General features: G+C 61.1%; 1 protein-coding gene across 14 annotated transcripts in view; it reads right to left on the bottom strand.

Annotated features, from left to right (window-relative positions):
* BCOR (BCL6 corepressor) overlaps positions 1–19828 on the bottom strand; it is a 129509-nt gene that overhangs the window by 39948 nt on the left and 69733 nt on the right. For 5 of the 14 annotated variants that reach the window (XM_009197406.4, XM_009197410.4, XM_009197409.4 and 2 more), the window contains exon 1: positions 7347–7454. The exons of 5 other annotated variants lie outside the window; for them this stretch is intronic. The gene's annotated coding sequence lies outside the window, so the exon portion shown is untranslated. Of the gene's footprint in view, positions 1–7346; positions 8105–8313; positions 8452–19828 lie in introns of those variants that run through there. 4 more of the 14 variants (XM_003917587.5, XM_003917586.5, XM_009197407.4 and 1 more) reach the window with 3 other exon arrangements.

The raw sequence follows: 19828 nt of genomic DNA, 5'->3' as shown, positions 1-19828 counted from the left end.
ATTTAAAGGAAAAACCCCAGGGAACAAAGTAGTGTGGCAGAGGGAATTAAGATGGAAGACGCCAGCAAGATGTTCTATTGGGCCACCCAGAGTCCCCACAAAAGCGCAAGCCGGGGGATGGGCTATCTTGTCCTTTCCCCAACCTTTCTTCACAGAAGCGCCCGGCGGCAAACCTCAGGGCCCAACATCCCCTCCCCATCTTATCCCCAATTTCCGGGTCTGCCCCAGGCTTTCAGATGCTCCGGGAACTACCTACACCCGCGGAGCCTGCCAAAGCCACCTCCGGCTCTGCTCGATGGGGAAGGGCAGGGGCACCAGACACTCGGGCTTCCCGGCCCTGGACTGGTTACTCCTCCAGACGCTGAAGCTCCGGATGTGCGAAATGGCTCCGCAGTGCGACCGGGTGTGCAGGGGCCTCGGCGGCGGGAGGGACTGAGGGGAGACGGCGGCGCCGGGGCGCTCACCCCGCTAGCCAGCTGAGCACGCCCCCGCAGGCCGGCCGCCCCTGGCTCCAGGCCAGCCCTCTGCAAGTGGCGTTCTTTCTCTTTTTTAAACTTTCTGGCCGTGGCGAACCGGCAGGGTTTCCAGCCCTCCCCGGACCCCACTCAGTTCGGGGCGGGGCGGGGCGGGGAGGGGCGTGCCCGGCCCTCCCAACCTCAGGCGGTCCCCCAGTCCCGGGCACCGCTAGACTGCGGCCAGGGCAGACGCCTTTCTCCACCCCACCCCACACCCGCCTACTTTGGCCACCTGGAGAGGACGGCTTGCCGAAGCGATGGCCGTCCAGCCAAGCCTGGGACCGCAGCGTCCGGGGAGGAACTCCCTACAGCGCCAACGGTCCTGGCCTGCCCGCGGTGCGCTCTCTCAGACAGGTCTGACGCTCCGGGAAGGGGGAGGGAGAGAGAGCTTGGGCGGGGGGGAGGGGCCTGGCCGCTTTTTTTTTTTTTTTTAAACTCTTCAAATGCAAGAGCTTTTTGGTGTCCCTAGCACGATTGCGAGCGCCTGGCCAGGCAGAACAATAGAAATGGAGGGGGGACGCCGGAAATGGTGCTGGAAGACCCCTATAACCCTATAAACCTCTCCTCCCCCTATTAGTTCCTATTAGCATTGAAAGATCCTAGTGACTTCAATGCAAAATTGTCTTTTTATAACTTTTTTCCTAAACACATCCCCCCTCCCCACATGAAATCACAAAGGCAAAGATCGCTTCCAAAGTTGCGACCTTCCGAGGCTCCAGGGCCTCTCACCCGCTCCGCCCCTGGCACCCTGACCTGACTCAACCCCATCCCCCAACAGTTCCCCTGGTTTGCACCTAGACAATAAATTTAGTTTAATTTAGCTTCCGGTCTTTAATTTTAGCAGGTCTCCTTTTTGCATGCAAATCAATATGGCAATTACCATCTAAAAGCTCGCCCAGCCCCGGGTCAATGTAAATTGATCATTGTCCGCCTTCCACAAAATAACATCGGGAGTCTGTGGTGCATAATGAGATTATACTGGAAACTGTCTTTTAGATCACAAATTATTTTTTATGCTGTCAGTATCTTCTCCGAGTGGACTTCCCCGCTTCTCTAATCATGGAGAGCCAAGCCCGTGGGTGCCGGCTGGGGAGACACAGCTCTATAACAATGACGGAGTGAAGACCCCAGTTTCTGAGACCCTCGATTGTAAACACTTGGAGGTGAGCTTGCGCCCCAAAAGGGGGCCTTCTACAGAAATAGCGCAGAAAGGCATCGTTAATGAACTCCACCCAACAAAAAGTCTGATATCCCTTCCTGAGGAACACGTTGAGGGCAACCAGAGAAAGCCGTCGGGCAGGGCTGGAGACCAGTGGACGCCCCTGGCCAAGTGCGTGCGACAAACGCGGCTCAGCTACCACCCGGGCGGCCGCGGGGAGACCCTTTACTCCCGCCCCGGCGGGTTCTCCTGGCTCCACCACCTAGGCCTCAGCAGCGCGTCCGGTTTTGCAAACAGACGGAATCCCGTCGGCCATAAACACTGGCAAAGAAGCCGGGGCGGGCCAGGGCCGGCCCAGGCCTCCCCACCCAGATCTGGGCGAGGCCCCCACCGGACCCGATCCAGAAGATGGGCTGGGGCACCGAGGCAGTAAGAAGGCTCTCTCTTGACCCGCTGCACTACTTTCTCCCACCCATCGGCGGCCCCTGGGGCACGAGTGTGACCTCGGGGCCTAACAAAGGGCCTTCTGAGCTCCTTTCGGCCTCGGGCCGGAGGGAGGGGGTGGGGCGGGGCGGCCGAGATGGACCCACGAAGTTCTCCGCCCCGCCGCGCCTCTCCGGGCCCGCCGGGCCCGGTGCCCTCGAGAAAACCACCGGGGTGGCATTGTCAGGGCTGCCCGCCGCTCCGGAAGACCGTTCTACCGGCTCCGAGCCTCCCGTCCAGCGCGGCCCGACCCTGCCCCACTCGGCCTGGCGCGGGCCCCACCCAAGTGCGGTCTTCCCAATAAAAGCTGGAATTCCCGGCTGGTCTTAGACAAAGAGGGACGGCAGCAAATCGACGCCGCGGGCAAGCCATACCCTAGCCGGAGTTCACATGCGCGTCTGGGGTCACCGAGGCGCCTGATAATCCACCCAACACAGGCTGTCCCCGCCACGGTCTCCTCCAGAAAAAAAAAAAGAAAAGAAAGAAAGCATACCTCCCTTTTATTCCTCCCAGAGGCCGCACTTCTTCCTGTTCTCCTTCCCAGCCCACTGGGGCCCTGCTCCACCTTAGCAAATTGGACCCCAGCAGTGCAACAGCCATTCCTCCTGACCACAAAGTGGAAAGCTACCCTTCTTGTGGCTACACGATCCAGCCACTCAAGGTCAGGAGCTCAAAATCTCTTCAGAAAGGCTCCTACCTGCTCATCACCAACCCGCTGCCCACTCCACCTCACCCCTAGAAGAGAAATAAACTATAACCAGAGGTAATCCTAGTTCACTGCACGCCATCCATCCTTAGGCTGCTAGCTTGGTCATCAGTTTCCTTCAAGCCAAAGACACATTATTTCCCTGTGAATAAGTGTGTGAATGTGGTTGTGTGGCCCACTCTTCCATACCCAAGTCGGTCTCACTCACTCGGCAGGAAAGTCTTCGTGAGGCATTGAGGAGTGTTTGTCATTCAGCCTGTGTATCTAAGCATGGATGTATGCATATGAATGCTTTTTGTGTTTCCAAGTGACCCTCTTCACACCTTTAAATGGGCTATTGTCTCTGGAACGCACTTACAGAAATTCTGCCCCCGTTTCCAGCTCAACAAAGTCTGGGATTTTTCTCTCAGAATATCGCTATACATCTCTGTATTTGCATACCCATGTTTACATTCCCCTTGGCCAGTTCTTTATCTCTTATGTATCTCTTGTTCCATTAGGGCATCGGAGCCCAAGTGTCTTGATTTGTCTCAGCACATGTCATTCAGGAGCACATCTTAATCTGAGCATTCCTACTACTTCCATTCTTCTTGCTTTGCCTGTAACGTGGCTCTTTCCCAGGCCAGACCAATATGGGTTTGCAGTTTAACTGTAAACAGAGGATCCCTTAAGACCACAAACTCTTAAAGAAAGGAAGAGGAGGGAGGAGGAGACTGGAATGTTAGTAATAAGTTATTTATGTATAGGGTAACCCATCCGCCCATTTCGAGCTCTAGAAAGAACTAGATAAATGTCTGCAAAGGTGTATTAAAATTTTAGACCAATTTAATATTAGCCCCTAATATATATACACAAATGATGGATCTCATAACACATCAGTGTCCAACTCCTCTTTGAAGGCTGTCTCCTTGCACATATCTAACTCCCCACAAGTTCATGGTTAAAAGTGTGTCTATTTATATAGAGACAACTCAAAGACCGCTTTGCTCTCTTCAGTGCATACCTGTACATGCTAGCGGGGCATTTCAGGCTTTGGTCCTTGGTCTGCAGCAGTCATGGTCAGAGGCCCCACCCGACTATAGCTATGTGCAGACCTTCCTGTCCTTGAACACCCGCATGAATTCTCTTTGGGAACATTGAGTCTACATCTGTCTTCCAAACTCAGTTTTTAAAGTGAGGGTGTTCTTTGTGTGTGTTCACAGCTCGCCGACTGAGAACTACCTGGTCAATCTAGATCATCTAGCAGCTGCGTTTGGTTTGTGGAAAAATCGAGCCCGATGCACCAGGATGTGACAACCCTAGGCCCAGACTCACAGCTCCTCCCCAGTGCGAGCTACTCTGCCTCCAGGAATTTCCACTAGGCTCTTTGCCCCCCGCTTTCCCTGTTACACTACCCCACCACGGCCTTCAAAGGGTTAAGAGAAACCCCACGGCCTTCCCTCCACCCAGCTCGCTGGGCCCGGAGGCTAGCTCGCTCACTCGCAGCTCACGGAGTCTGCTGCCGTCTCCGCGCCCCCCTCTAGTCCTTCAGCCGGGAGGGAGCCTGCATGCCTGTCTAGACCGATCTATCACCGGCACACCAACAACACCCGCGAGAGCGCGGAGACCCTGCCCAGGTCCCCCGGCCCGCACGGTTCACGGCGGACAGAACCCGGGAAGCGTGACGGCGCCTGCGGGGTGGGGGTAGGGGGCCCACAGGGGCTGGCCGCTCCGAGCGCTCCACGGGTCCTCCCCAGCCCCGGGCCCCCGCGCTCCCACCAGCCTGGCTGCCGGGGCACAGTCACAGCTCCGCGCGCTGGGCAGTCCTATTTTTATCTTGTCTAATCCCAAACTGGGCGGGGAGCACAGGCGTCGTGCTTAGAGAACAAGAGATAGGCGAGGGAGGCGGGGAGGAGCAGCCAGGCAGCGACGCGAGCGGGAGCGAGTTAAAGACACAGTGGAGGCGACCGCGGGCAGGAAGAAAGAGCGGGCTGCGCGGGCCTCGAGGCGCTGCACGCAACGCGCCGCCCCGCGAAGTTACACTCGCTTACCCGCCGTCCCTCGCTACCGGCCCCTCCCCACTTCCCAGCGGCGCTCCCCGCAGCCTGGACCGCGGGGCCCCGGCCTGTGTGGGAGGCGGAGGCCAGGACGGCCCTGCAAAGGGCTGGAGAGAATCGCTAATGAGCTGTGCAGCCCATTGATCCGGAGAACACTTCCTAATTAACTCTCAGTCACCTACTGGTGACAGCGCCTCAAAGGACAGCGCTGGGGCCAGCCGAGCCCCAGCCGCGACTTGCCGGCCGGGCGCCTGCTGCCCGAAACCCGCGCGCTCCCCTAAACACCCCAAGGCAATTCGTGTGCGTGGCGGTGTATACCCTCACACTGAAGGCCAGCCTCGGATTAAACCTGGATGGCATATTAATCATCGCCTTCTCCCCCGCCACCCTCCGCTCTACGCGCTGAAACCGTGCTCAAAATAAACACGAAAACCAACACTGCAAAACCCAGACCAGACAACAGGTCGAGGGTGGAGTGGAAAGGGTCGAGGAACGAGCGTATTCCCTAAGTGTCCACGTACAGGAGTCTTTGAGGCTGACAATTAAAATGCCTTCCACGCAAGCAATTCTGTTGGCAAAACCGAACCCAACACTTCGTAAGGATTGATTTCGGCCCGCGGTGTCCGTTTCCAGTGCCACAGGAAGTGTCAGATGGCTAGAAATACCCAAGTCTGTCTGCACTCACCACCCACCACCTTCTGGGGTGGGCCATTTCCTCCTAGTCTTTACTCCTAGGCCATTTTAAGGATCTTTCTCCAAGAGGCTACCCCTAGAACCAAATACCACACTCCCCCTCCCCTAGCCTCTTCTCAAAACGAAAAAAGGGGGGGAAAACACAGCTAAAACCCCGAGCTGTCTAGTCTAGACGCAGCGAGGCTGTGCGAATACCTATTTGAAGCGCGTTGGTTTCTTTTTAAGGTTTGTTTCTAAATACACATAACCCTCCTCCTTCCTTCTTCGCTCTTCCATTCCCCCCACCCCCACCCTCCAGACGCTGGCGGCGCGCGCCCTGGCGCGCGGGCACTCACAGCCTCTAGCTGGAGATCGCGGACTTTCTGGAAAAGATTCATTAACAGCAAATTACGCCTCGCCCGGCCACGGCCTACACGCTGCCAGACTCGTCCGTCTCCGGGACCCCGGGACGTGCCCACTCGAGCGTGCGAGAGGCGGGAAGCCTGCTGGGACCACGCGTGACTTCGGCCGCCCTACTCCACACACGGCGCCCCAAAGCTTGCTCCGTAAACAGCAGGCGCTCGTCACCGCCGCCGCGAGCCCCCGAGTTGGCGGAGGCTCTGCAGCGCAGCCGCCCGCCGGCTCCGAGCGCGGGCCCCGCGGCGCCTCGCCCTCCCCGCCTTGGCCGAGCATCGTGCCCCGGTGCGCAAGTTCCTCTTCGCCTGGAGCCTCCGTGCCACACGCCCTCCGAGTGGGACCAACTTCCTCCGGCCGCAGACTTTCACACGCCCATCAGGGTTACCCACCAGACTCCCCAACGCCCAGCGGAGGGCCCAGGTTTCGCCCGCCCCCGGCCTCCCTCCGCGCCGCCGCCCCCGCACAAGCACATTCTACACCCACGCCTGGGGGCTCATAACTTAAAACCTACCCGGAACAACGCGGAGGGAGAGGAGCGGGGAAGGGGGGGTTGCAGATTATAATCTTAAAAGAACATTTACAAAACAAAGCGTCTGACCTGGCTGGCGGCCGGGCCAAGTCGGAACCCCACGCTCTGCTCGATTTCTTAGTTGTTTTTTTTTTTTTTTTTTTTCAAATCCACGTGATTTGCGCTTTGGGGCAAGCCAAGAAAAAACGGGACTCCCCTCCCGAGTTGCGCGGCAGCGGCGGCAGGTCGAGCTCGGCTCAGCCCGAGGCACTCGCCACACACCCTCGCGCACGCACACGCCGACGTTCCACTTGGAGGAACGACCGGCCCCCGGAGAGGCGAGACGAGGCGGCGGCGGCTGGGGGTTTTTACAGTTCTTTCCCGAGTCGAAAAAGAAAGCAGACGGCAACCCGCCGCCCTCCCCTTCCTGCTAGCGAGCTAACGCCGAACCCAGCTTCCCAGCTTCCAGCCCACCTCCCCCCCCACTCCGCCCGACTCGCGGCGCTCAGCGGCGACCGCGCTCCCGCGCACAGACACACACAGGCTGCAAACTTCCACTCCGCGAACTCCCTGCTCTCCTCCTGGCCCCCCGGGGGGCGCCAGGCCCCCAGCCGCGCCCCCTCCCTCCCTGGTGCCCACGCGGGACCGCTTAAGTTGGCTGCATTTTTAATAACTTACAGCTATGAAATAAAAACGAAAGCGAGCAAGGAAGCCAAAGGGAAGCGCGAGGCAAAAGCTTCGCGGGGTACGCTGCGGGCGGGGGCCCCGGGGGAGTGGGCTGACTGCAGCCCTCAGCGCGCCCGCCCACCCGTCCGCGGCCTCCCGGGGGAAAGGTGTTCCGGGCACTGACCTGAAATCCCCAGTCGGGGAGTAGGCAGGGAGCCTGCGATCCGGCGCTTTGAAGTTTTCCCCCGAGCGGACTCGAGGCGGCGAGGAGGAGCGGGGGGCGGTTGGGTGGGTGGAGAGAGATATGAGGGGTGGGGGGGCGGCGACGTTAACGAGCGGAGAAGGAGCCGGGCCGGAGAAGCGCGGCGAGCAGCAAAGTTTGCAGTCCCCGGCTGCCCGCAGCCCGCTCGCGGCGCCGCGCTCGCTCGACTCCCTCGCCGTCTGCTGCCAGCCGGCTGCCCTCGGGGTCGGCCCCGCCGAGGGGTGGGCTCTGGGCCGGGTGGGGGCGGGGCGGGGCGGGTTCGCAGCCTCCAGGCAGGTGGCGACAGCCCTGTGCGATCCTCTGGGCTCCCGCAGCTGGACTGGGCTTGGCCGGGCTCAGCAGCTCCCGCGCCGCCGCCGCCGCCCGCGCTCGGGCAGGAGCCCCAGCGCCATGTTGACGGTTCGCCGCGAGCGCCCGCTCGGGCTGGGTGTGTGTGAGTGTGTGTGAGTGTTGGCCAAGTCGTCCCTGCGCGGCGACAGCGCGGCTTGGGCTCTCCGCCCGGCGGCTCGCGGGCTCCCCCTCCGCCGCCGCCGCCTGCCTAGCTCCCGCTCTCGGTCGCGGTCTGGGCTCCGGCGCGTCTCCCCCGCAGCCGCCGAGCTCGGCCCGCGTTCAACGAGGAGCGCAGCTCTGCCTCACCTTGCCGCTGGGAGCCCAGGCTCCGTCTGCCGCCGCACGCCGCGATCCCAACGCGTCCCCCCTCCTTGGTTCCCTCCTCTTCCTCCTCCCCCTCCCTCCGCTCGTCCTCCCTCCCGCCCGCCCTACCTCCCTCCCTCCCTCCCTCCCCCCCGCCGCCTCCCCTCCCCCCGCAGGCGCAGCGCTCGGGCGACAGCCGCCCGCCCGCCGCCGCCTCCAGCTCTCGCAAGTTTGAGCTACCCCAGTCTCCGCTCACCCTCCGCTGCGGCGCCTCCGCGGTGGGGTTTCGGGAGGGGTGATTCCCCAGTAAAGGTTTGCCCGAGTTTCCCCGGCCGTCATCGATGCACGGCCCGGCACGTTTTGGCCTCTCCGGATCCGAACCCTGGACCACTTGGGTGGCGCCCTCCCTCGTCCCTCGGCCTCCCCTCCCCAGCTCGGGCCGAGTTGGCTGCGCACGCCCGGCCCGGGCGCACGTCCTGGGCGAGCCGGAGACCGACTTGGGCGGCGGCAGCGGCGAGGGCTGCCGGCAGAGCCAGAGCCGAGGGGATGGGGGCGGCGGGGGCGGCTCTCCCAGCCGCGCGCCGAGACTCCCCTCGCTACCCAGAAGGCCAGTGGAGGACCGCAATTACCATAAAGCGCCTCGCACTCCGCTCAGCCAAAGCTGTCAAACCCCAGCGGCAGCAGCCGCTGCCGCCGCCTCTTGCCACCAGCGCTGCGCTCTCCCGGCCTCGTCCCCTCCGAGACCCAGCGGAGCGTGGCCTGTGCGCGCCCGCGCCCACCCCCACCCCAGTTCGCCCCTTCCTCCCAGAGGAGCCCTTTCCCATTTCGGTGTTAAAAGCTACCTGAAAACACCACCCCAGGCAACGGTGGCCGTTCCGCCTGAACTCCGCGCCCGAGTTCCCCGGACGTTTCAATTGTGTGGGAATTGTTTGGAGGTGGGGGAAGGGGGGAGCAGCCCGTGGAGGCACCGGGAGGTGTGGGGGGCGGTCGGAGAGCGGAGATCCGCCTGTATTTCTCCCGGTTCTGGAGCATTTTCACGGTCTGTACCTCTGATGGTTGGAGGGGCTGCCCTGGCCCCTCACCCCGGCCTTGGGAGATTATCTCCCGCGTTTTATTTTCCTTGGCAGGGAGCAACTTTTGGCTTACACCGTTCGCCCCATAAATTTCCACTCGGTAACGTCGTGCTGATCGGTGCTCGGCGGCGGCGTACAGCCTGCGCCCGCAGCAGTTCAATTCAATTGACACGTATTGAGCTTCTCCAGCGCACCCGGCGCGGCGCTGGGCGCGGGGGGAGGGCGGGGGCCGGCGGGAGGGAGGGGGAAGCGGAGAAGCGAGGTTCCGGCCTCCCCGGAGCGCAGAGCCTCAAGGGCGAGCCGAGAAGCCCTAGTTGGTGAAGCTGGCGGGAAGGGGTAGGAGTGGGGGAGGGGGTATTCCGGACTAACCGCGCCCAGACTGCGGGCCCGGACTTCGCGGCCAAAGGTGACCCCATTCGGCTGCCCGCTAGGGTCTTTTTATACTGGGAAGGGGGTGGGGTGTCTCTTTCTGCCTAAGGACAAGATGGTGCAGGCTCCATGAAACATAAATCTGAAATGGAGGTGGCTTGTAAATCCACACGGAAAGTTTTTAAAATATCCTGGAGTGTCCCCATGCCAAAAATAATCAAAAGCATCTCAAGTTGATTACTAAGTCAAGGTCAGGGCCAAAATCAGCTCCAGCTAGCAGATATTTTCCCTTTTAAAAATTAGACTCACTACTGACTGTGGGACTGGTATTAGGTGCGATTTTATTCATTCTGTTTTAGTTCTCAGCACATAGTTATAAAAACAGCCCTTCTCAAAGCAGAAGTGAAACATCTCTACCGTTTGAAACCCGAAACTTCGGCAGAATTAAATCTTCATGCTCCAGAGCTGCTTATAACAACTGATGCAAAAGACAGGCGAGCAAGTGCCCCCGCGAGCAGTGCCCAGCCGGGCTGGGCCGCGAACGCTTCCAGGACCAGCGCCTGTAGAATGGAATGCACGCTTTTTTCTTCCTGGTCTTTCTGGGGGTGGATATCTCTGCAAGCCAACCCACACATTTTTTTAATCTCCGGTAACAAGCAGAAAGACACCTGGACTATTATGCTGTAAAACTATTTTTTATAAAGACATTTTAGGACCAGACATTAAAAGTTATTAGATTGAACGCATGCGAGTTACAGACACAGCTGGAGAAAAGGCCTCTGGTTGTGTGTTGTAGCAACATTTCTTTTTGAAGCGACTCCTTTTATTCAAAACAAGTCAAAAATAACCGGGAAGGCTGAAGTTGGGTATTTGTGGGGAAACTCTGAACGTGGTTCCAGGCGAGGAGGCCGCTCTGCTGCTGCAGGTTGGACGCGAGAACTGGCCTGGGCCAGTGTGGAGCCGTGCCAGGCTCTTCCGGCTCGGTTAGGCCGAACCGCAGAGGCCATGGCCTGGTGCCCAGCCACCTTCTATCCCCTCCCCTCGTCTCCCCAACTCTGCCCCCAGGCACAGGCTTTTCTCAGAGTTCGAAGTCGCATGTAAACGTCCAGAACTTTTAGAAAATCCAGGAACCGAGCTCGGGACCTGCAGCCTCTCGGAGTCTTACGGCCTCCCAGGGCTGCCGACAAAGAGGCCTGTTTGTCTAACTTTAAAAGTCCTAGAGTTCGGGAGGCTGAGCCAGTAGAATCGCTTGAACCCGGGAGGCGGAGGTTGCGGTGAGCCGAGATAGCGCCATGGCACTCCAGCCTGGGCAACAAGAGCGAAACTCCGTCTCAAAAAAAAAAAAAAGAAAAGAAAAAAAGAAAGTCCTAGACTTAAAATGAATGGGGGGTGGGGGTGCTGTAAATGCGATGGGGCCGCGGGGAGGGCTGACTGGGGGGAAATTTGATGCTGGAGACAAACAGGCCAGTAAATTCGCCTTTGACGTAATTTGCAACATCCTCCCCCACCTTTTTTAGGGATCTTGCCTCCACGGTAGGCTGGTAGGATTAAAGGGTTTCTCCTTCATCTCCTAGGGATACATTTTTCAACTCCGTGGGATTTTAAAAATACCTTATTAAGGGAGTCCTAAGAGGCACGAGTGGTGGGGGGATTCATGACTCACTGGGAATTAAAATGTGGGATTCCCCGAGGCGCTATAAGGCAGAGGGGGGAGGGGAGATTACACCTACTGGCCCGACTAGTTTGAATTGTTCTGGGGAAAACAAGCGAAAGCTGTCGAAGGGCAGTCCTATCTTGTGTCCCCACTCAAGAAGGGGCTCAGAGAGCTGGGGATGCCGCGGGGCCTGCAGTGTGTGCCGGCGATTTGGCCCTTCTCCTGCCCTCCCACGAGCCCCTCGGGAGTTGACCCAGGGGTCAGGCCGCTATACCCAGCACTCAGCAAGGGGAGGATTTCAATGAAAACAGAGGAGGAGGAGTGAGTGAGCAAGGGAGTGCATGAGATGGGAGGCCGTGTAGCCCACAGAGAAATAAAGAAATAGGTGCCGAAATGAGAGGTGCTGCGGGTGGAGCAGCGGGGGCTGCCCCTCCGCCACCAGTCTCCCTCGCCATGGAAGGGTCTCCTGATTATAACAAACCACTCGACCTCAGGCTAACCAGGCCTTGCAACTGGGCAATCGAGCTGGCGCTTCTAGGAGCAGGCCTCGAGCCTGGCTGCCCTTCTCAAGGCAGGTTGACTCTGCAAGACCCGCTAGGGCCTCTCCCACACACCTCCAGCTCCACCCTGGCCTAGGGGAAAGGCCAGGCATCCTGTGTTTGGGGGGACACTGGCCTTCTAACCTTGTGTGCAAGATTCACTTATAAAGGATGTGTAGGATCCACATCATAAAGCTCTGTAGGCCTCCGATGGCCCTCCTTGGAGGCTGTTCTCAGGGCGATGACACGCGGTACTGGAACAGGTGGGACTTGGATGAGTACAGATAATGTATTTTTACATAATGTGAGGTAGACTTTCTTTAAAAACACACCCACACTTATAGTTTTCTGGTCACTTTGTACAAGAACTCTGGGCTTATCCAATGGCACTTTTAAAAAGATCCGCTGCCCCATCCTCCAAGCACAAGGCACAGCTGGCTTTCCCTCTGAAACTCAAACCAGGTAACAACAGGAGGCGCATCCTCCTCCCAGGATTTCACTCATCTGGAAACATCTAAAGGTAGCTGCCTCCCAGGGCAAAAGACTGCTGGACTTAAGGGTCGCCAGGCTGAACATGACTGCTCTTTCTTCTTCCTGGCCTTTGGAGGGTTATTGGGTATTTGGGGAAGGAAGGCCCTAAGGGCAGGCTCTCCGTGGTTCCTAGCAACTATTTGGAATTTCTAGTCTGGGGTCGGTTTGGGTCAGGCCCTGAGCTCCCCAAACGCAGGCACGTGTGGGTGAACTAGCATCTATACTACGGGGGACCGCAGGGTGGTTGGGTGTCGACCAAATGAGCATAAATAAGGGAGGTTTCTGGGAGGCCGGCCGCCTCTTGCGCTTGGCAAGGGCTTAAGAGCCCTCGACGCTGCCGCGCTGGGCCGGATGCTCCAGCAGATAAACCCGGACGCCACGTCCCGCCTCGGCTGCTTATTTAGCAAGGCGCCTCCTGCGGATATTTCACCCGGCTGGGGGCAGTGAGTGGGAACCGCCGGGAGAGGGGGCGGGGAACCACCAACTACTTGCCTTCGGACCCAGTGTGTCGGCCTCCGGCCCCTACCATTTTGTATCCAGCTTCCCTCCTCCACTCCCACCGGGTCCCTGCGAAGACGCACCACCCCAACCCCTTCGCGGTGCCACTCCCGAACTGGAGGGGTAAAGAAGGCTCTGCCAGCCCCTCACCTGCAGCACGAAGGTGGGCACCGACCAGCGGAAGGGAACACGGTGCTGATCTGTCTCTAAATACCTCTGCCCTCCCGCCCCCAACAAAGTCGGTCACAGAGGTGAGCGGCGTGGGATGGTTGCCTCGAGAAGGTCGCAGCCAGGAGCAAAGTTTTGGGGCTGACAACGGGCTGGGGATTCCAAACGGCGTAATCTTCGGCACATTTCACCCGCTCCCATTCCACTTTCCGAACCACTCTGCTCTCGGTGCTCATCCTCCTCTCCATCCCTGCGTTTCCAGCGCGTTAGCAGCCGCGCAGCCCCAGGCCCTGAGTGCGGGGGGGGGGGTGGGGGGGCTCCGGGTGGTTTGTGTGGTGCGGCCTGACAGAACCTTCTGTGTGCGGCGGAGGGAGGAGGCTAATGCATAATGCACAGCGCCTGGAAGCCCGGCCATTAGCGGCCTGTCGGTGACACAGACAAACGACTGAGAGGGAGGAGATCCAGCTCGCTCTGGAGTTTAAATAGACCAGCGTGGAAGGGAAACGCCATGATTTAAAAGTGTGTGTTTGCAGACACTCGCATATATTTTAATGATTTCCAGCAGGCTATGCGTCCCAGCCTTGCATCCCCCCCCCCTCCAAAAGGAGGATGTGTCTAGTGGAGGGAGGATGAAGGCAGAGAGGCCTCAACGCAGACCCACGAGCAGCTTTTGAGAGATGGAGGGGAGAAGTTCAGAAAGCGAGGCCTGGGGAAGCCACACGACCCAAGGCCAACCCCAGATTTTGTTCTTAAAATAATAATAATAAAGAACCATCCAGCCTTCCACCCTGGACTACACCCTCTGTGTTGTAGTAGAAAGGCCTGGGGGAAAGAATAAATTCTGCCACCTTTGCTTCCCCCGGGAGCCCACATTTTTGAATCTTCCTTTTCCACTGACACTCCAGAGACCTCCTTCCTCCCGGTTTAACACACCAGTGTTTTTTAGCAATTAAGGCGAGAAGGGGGTGGGGATAAAGATAAGCCAATTTTTTTTTTCCTCCATGCAAGTGTGAAAGATAAGATAACGCTAAGCTGGGGCAAAGCGGCTGCTTACAACCTCCCCTCAGCGATTTTGATCGGTCATTTCTTATCTCGCAAAAACGCTCTTTTCGAAAACTGCATCAAAAAAGAAAAAGAAAAAAAGAAAGAAGAAAGAGAAAGAAAGAAAACATTTTCATTTGGAAGTGACATATAAAACCCACCTCCCCTCCACCGACAACCCACTCCCCATTGGCGGGGCTCCCCAGGACAAGTCGCACCTCGACTGCAGGATTTCAGGCTTTCTTGTAGGGGGCAGGATTACTAGTGTAATTAGGCTGAATAAAACCAGGGATGCGTGATGAGGATTTATCCTGTATCCAACCCAAGCTCGCGGCCGGGTTTTCCTTCTCTTAGTTACTGGTCGATGTTTGTGTTTCGCCATCGCACTCAGTGTCTTGAAACTAAACAGGTAGTTATACTTGGGAGGGTCATATAACTATGTCAACATGAAGTGGTTGTTAATGCGAAATAAGAAGAAACTCTTCTGATATTTATAGGCCCCTATAAAGAGAGAAAAAGGAAATCACACTCCCTAGAACCCGAAAGCTCCCAGCCGAACCGGACCCTCGGGGAGTTTTAGAAATCCTTCTTTCGGCACAGGAATTTCACGAAGGGGTTTCCGGAAGACTTTGTTGAGGAAGGTTTTGGTATTGGACTCCACGACCTCAGGGCGCCCTGCAAATTCCCCCCGGCCCAATGGCTAGCCCCAGAACGCAAACCTCAAGGCGGGCGCCCCAGACCAAGCTGACTTAGCCTCTGCCCACCTCCAGCTCACAACCCCGAGGCTCCCACCCCGTCCCCAACCGGGTCGGCACCGTGGCGTCGGGCACATGCTGAGTCTACCGTCTCCGGGCCAGGCTGCGAGATCCAAAGGCTGGGGCCTGCCGCGGCCGGATTGTCCCTGGGGAGCCGAAACCGCCCAGCGGGGAAACCCCTCCTCTCACCCTTCCCCGAAAAGCTTGGCCGCGGTCTAAGCTCCGAGCAAGCGGGCATCCGCTGACAGCCCGGCCTCACGTAAGGCCCACACGCGTCCCATTAGTCAGCCCGAGTTCCCCTCGGGCGAGCCGCCTGGCGCGGCCCCAAGGCCGGGCTCAGGCGGGGAGGGGGTGCCGGGCCGCAGCGAGCTGGGGGCGGGGGTGCGGGCCTCGCGGGGCCCGGCCAGGCTCGGTTCCGCGTTCCTGGGCCCGCGGGTAAGCTGAGCCGGCAGGGCAGGCCGCTCCCTGGCTGGCGCCGGGGCGCCGAGCTGCGCTTCACGTGCCCGCCATATCAGCGGCGGCGGCGAGGAGGGGGGCTGGGAGGCGCGCGGCCGTTCCCGCAGGGTCTCCGGCCCCCGCCTCCCCGCCCCTCCCCATGGGGGCTGGGCCGGGACCACCCCGCGGCCCCCATCCCAGCGCAAGCCGAGAGCAGCGCTGCCAGACGCAGAGAGGCTCCTAGGGCGCTGCTCCGAGAGCCGCGCGGCGGCGGCAGCTAGGGGAGGGTGCTCCTCGCAACCGCCCCGCCGCCGCCGCCGCAGTCACGGGGACCGGAAGCCCTCGCGCCGCCCCGAGCGGCCTCCGCTGGCCCCAGGGCAGTTCCAGACGAGGGCTGGCCGCGCGTCACCCTTGATCCCTCCTCGTCCCAGGCGACCGCCCGGGCCCTGCGGTATCCCGGTGTAAGCCGGGAGGACCCTTCCTGCGGTCCGATGAGATGTCCCTGTCCCTCTGCTACCACCATAAGCACGCCCTCCCGCACCGCTCGCAGCTCCGCAGCTGGGACGGGAGGGGCGCGGAGCCGCCACTCCGGCCGGGCAGGAACACCTGCTCCCAGGCCCTGCAGCTGGGCGCGTGGTGCTCTGAGAGGCTGCCTAGTGTTGTGTGCGGAGATCGCGGATGAGAAAATAGGGCTGCGAAGCTCAGGGCCAGGAGCAGCCAAGCCTCGGCCACCCCCATCTCCCACCCACTGCGGGCGACAGAGCGCGAAGCCAGAGGGCCTGCTGCGGGCCCGGGTCTCCTTTCGAAGGTCGAAGGGCCGCCACCCCTGGGATCCGGCTTCTGGCCTGAAGAGGTCGTTCGTAAAACAGATGGGGCAAAATCTGTTTTGGGAGCCTTCCCAGTGTCCGCCCCCGCTCTCCAAACCAGACACACTCATCTCCCCCTCAGCCCTACTCTAGCCTCCGGCGGGGGACGAGAGTAGGTCATGGCGGCACCGGCACTCCCGCCCCTACCCACGTAGGGACGTAGGGTCGGCTGCGGGGCTCGGACTTTGCCACTCCACCTAGGGGAGGGCCAATGGACGCTCCTGGTCTCCTCCGTGTCCGGAGGAGATCGGGCGGCGGAGCTGACCTGCAAGGTTTGCCCTGCCTCACCGACCCCCCACCTCCGTCCCACCCTCCCCGACTCTCCTGGCCCAGGGCCCGGCCGGGGAAGGCGTTGTTTTGCCAGCGGGAGCCGAGCGAGTGCACAGAGAAAAGCCTCCCTGCTCTAATGAGAGTGCACACAGCGCTGCAGCGAGGAGGATGATTACCCGGCGGGCGGGGGGGGCGCGGGCCCGGGCCGCGGGCGGCGTGTGCGGCGGCCCCGCGGGCCTGGAGTCTCCGCCTGTCTGGCTGCTAATCGCACGCTTTCTGCTGTTACGGAGGCAGGCGGGAGCCGGCGGCCGAGCCCAGAGCCGGCGACTCGGCGGGTGACACGGAAACATGGCGCAGCGCCCCTCCCCCGCCCGCGCTCCCGCCTCCCGCCCTCCCCGCGCTCCCGCCTCCCGCCTCGCACTTCCTCCCGCCCGCGCGGCTTTTGCAGTTCTAATGCTCTGCTTTCGGCCTGGCACCATTACGCTAGCAGCCGCTTCTCCGCGGCCCCGGGCGTCTCTTTCCCCTTTGTTTTCGGGATCTATAGAAAACGTTTGCTTTTGTCCCGAGCTCTCGTTAAACCAAACTTGTGGTGGCAACGGAAGGCGGTGCAGGCGGGGAGGGGTCCGGGGATTTTGGCAGCAGCCGACCGGAGCGTGGTGGAAACTTCTCTCGCTGGGTTCTCCGCTCCCTCCCACTCCCCCTCCCCAACAGAGTCGCCGGCCTCCCAACGCTTCTCCCTACGCCCTCGAGAGGCCCCAGTGCTCCAGGAAGGTCTGGGCCACAGAGACTGTGACCAGGGGTGAAGAGCCCAGGGTTCGTGTCTGTGAGCCCGGAGGTTTTGGCACTCGATGACCTCGCTCCCTGCAGCCCCGACTTACCTCTCTTTTTCCCTTTGGTCATTCGGGGCTTTGTATCAGTCGGTGAAGAAGGAAGGGGAGGGAAGAGAAAGTGTTTCTTTCGTGCGTGCGGTTTTTATTTTAAGGATTTGTTGGAATCTGTCACCCCCAACTGCGCAGCCCCCTCCTGTATAGGATCTAGGGCGAAAGCGGGGAAACGTCGGCTTTACGGGGAAAGGGTCGGGTCAGAAACAGCCCTGGAGGCTGGATGGTAGTCTCCTGGCGGGCTCAGCCACACTTGCTCGGCACGCGGGGCGGGGCGACCCAGCAGAGTCGGGGACGCGAGGGCCAGGTCCCTCGGTCCAGGAGACGCCAAACGTTCCATCCTCGGGGCGAGAGAGCAGAAACCCCCGCTCTCCCCCCCCGCGCGCGCTCCCTAGCTCGACGCGCAAGCCGTGGCTCTCCGCGCCAGAGCTGCTCAGGCGGCATTTTTTTAAGCCTGCAATTAAGCGAGGCGTCGCCGTGTCCTCTGCTAGTGTCGGTCCTGTCAGTCGCACATGGCCTTGGTGCTCCGGTCCGAGGCCCCGCGATTAGTCACAGGCTCGCTTCGCTCCTTCCCTAATCCGCCTCTGCAGGCAGCCTGGGGACGCGGCCGACTTGGCGGCGCTGGCAGGGAGCCACTGCCCGCGGGGCGGGCCGCCTGGCCAGTGTCAGCCCCGCTGCGCCGGAGCCGGCGCGGGCCCTGGGGTGCGGGTTTGGCGTCCCTCCCCTCTCACAGCCCCCCGGCTGGGGCGGCGGCTCCCCTCCTCCTCCCGCCCCTCTCCCGGGCATGCGAGATCTATTTGTGTGGTGTCATTTGCATAAAAATAGGACAAGTGTTTCTGTGCGTTCGTACGCGGGAGGCGAAATCCTTATTGATGTGTCTGTGTGGAGCGTTCGGTTGTTGGAGCGGTTTGATTTAGGGTGTTGGTGTTGCCTTCTACAAGAAAGGAGAGAAAGTCCTTCGCAACTCCTTCGGCGGCCTGGGCCCCCCGAAGCATGACCCTCTGCGCGGCCGGAATGGTCCACCACTTGGGCCTCAAGCGCGCCGGATCCACAGCGAGCAGGTTGAGGGCCAGGCGGGCGGCCCTTTATGACTCATAAAATCGGGCGGCCTAATCGCCAGCTGCCAACCCATTTACATGTGGAGCTTCCCAATGCTCCCTTCGCCCGGGCCCGGCTTCCTGAGGGTTCGCCCCGACACAGCTAGAGCCGCCAAGTGGGAGCTAAGCTAGTGGCCTCTCCTTCCCGTCGGCAGCGTGGCTTCCCTTCCCCGGCGACCCCCGCTCTCTTGGCCTCTGCGCTGCTCGCCAGCAACTCCTCAGCTTGGACAAATAGCTGGGAGGGCGCCGGCCGCGCGGAGCCAGTAAATCAATCATTAACTCCCAGGCGAGGCCTGGGCCAGGGGAGGGAGCGGCGGCCAGAGCCGAGTCCGCTGGGCGAGCGCAAGGCCCCCCCATCCGGGTTAGGAGCCATCCACGCGCCAACGAACCGGGTGCGTGAAGGCTGGTCCCGCCACGGCCTCCTGGGCCCCTCCGCCCGCCCGGCCTTTCCAGCCCTCACCTAGCCTGGCCAGGCAGGTCGAGTTACGGCGCTGCCCCTGGGAGGGCTTGAACATTAACTAGCCACCTCGGGCCTCAGCTGCCTGCTCTCCACAGGAGAGCGTCCCGCGCTTGGGCAAGCTCCTAGGATCCCGCCGGGCTCCTCCTGGCTCAGGCTTGCTAAACCAAACTGATCGCAGCCCGTATCGACCAATCTCCCAGCGGCACCCTCCTCCCTGAGCCCACGATGGGGCCGGCACGCAGGGGGTTAAAAGCCCCGGTTCGCTCTGGCTCCTCGGCTGCGAGGAGAAAACGCCGATCAAAGTGCTTAAGGGAAAGCTAACACATGCACATTCGGTCCCGGGTCGAAGGAGGCCGACTGGAGACGGCTCCCGAGCCACCCGCCTCGACCCGCTTCCCACACTCCCGGGAACGCGGCGGCGGCGCTGGCCCGCACGATTCGCTCGGCGGAGCGCTGCGCGGTGGGGCTGGGAGGGCGGTAGGGAGGAGAGACGAGGGGGCGGGAGGCGAGCCCGGGCTGCGCGCCAAGAGGCCCGGAGCCGCAGATTAGTCACCGCTCGGCTCTGCGCTCCCGGGTGCGCCCGGGAACCGGGAGGGCAGGCGTCGGCCCCGCTCAGCCGGGCTCCCCGGGCCTCGGCGCCACGGCGCGGGTGTCCCCACCCCCGCGCGCTCCTGGCGCGGCTGGCTCGACTCTCGGGGACTCGCGCAGTCGAGATCCACTTGTCAGGTCAAGGGCAGGAGAGAAACTCTGCAAGCGGAGTCTTGCGAACAGGAAATTTCTCCTTGACAAGGTGCTGCCCCTCCCCCACGCCAGGCTTCAAAACAAAACTCCAGAGCCGGCTGCCCAGGCACCCAGCCTCGCTCGCCACGGCCGGCTACCCCCGCTCCTCGGCCCCGGCCCTGGGCGGCGGAGCCAAGCAAACAGAGCCAGCGGACGGACTCGGCGCGGACCCCGCGGAGGGCGCCAGGCTGCCACCCTCCGGGGCCCGGGCGGGGTCGGCGGGGGTGCAGAACCCCGGAGTCCCCGCGCCTCCCCGGGTTCTACAGCCACCGAGCGGTTTTGCGGAGCTGCCCGAGGCCTCCGGGTCATCGGCTCCCCGGAGGGCGTGGGGGGCGGGGAGGCCGCGCGGCGCCG

The sequence above is a fragment of the Papio anubis genome, chromosome X (genome assembly GCF_008728515.1).
Source record: "Papio anubis isolate 15944 chromosome X, Panubis1.0, whole genome shotgun sequence".
In the NCBI taxonomy this organism is placed as follows: domain Eukaryota; kingdom Metazoa; phylum Chordata; class Mammalia; order Primates; family Cercopithecidae; genus Papio; species Papio anubis.
The sequence above is the reverse complement of the archived record's forward strand: the minus strand, read 5'-3'. Positions and strand labels throughout refer to the sequence as shown.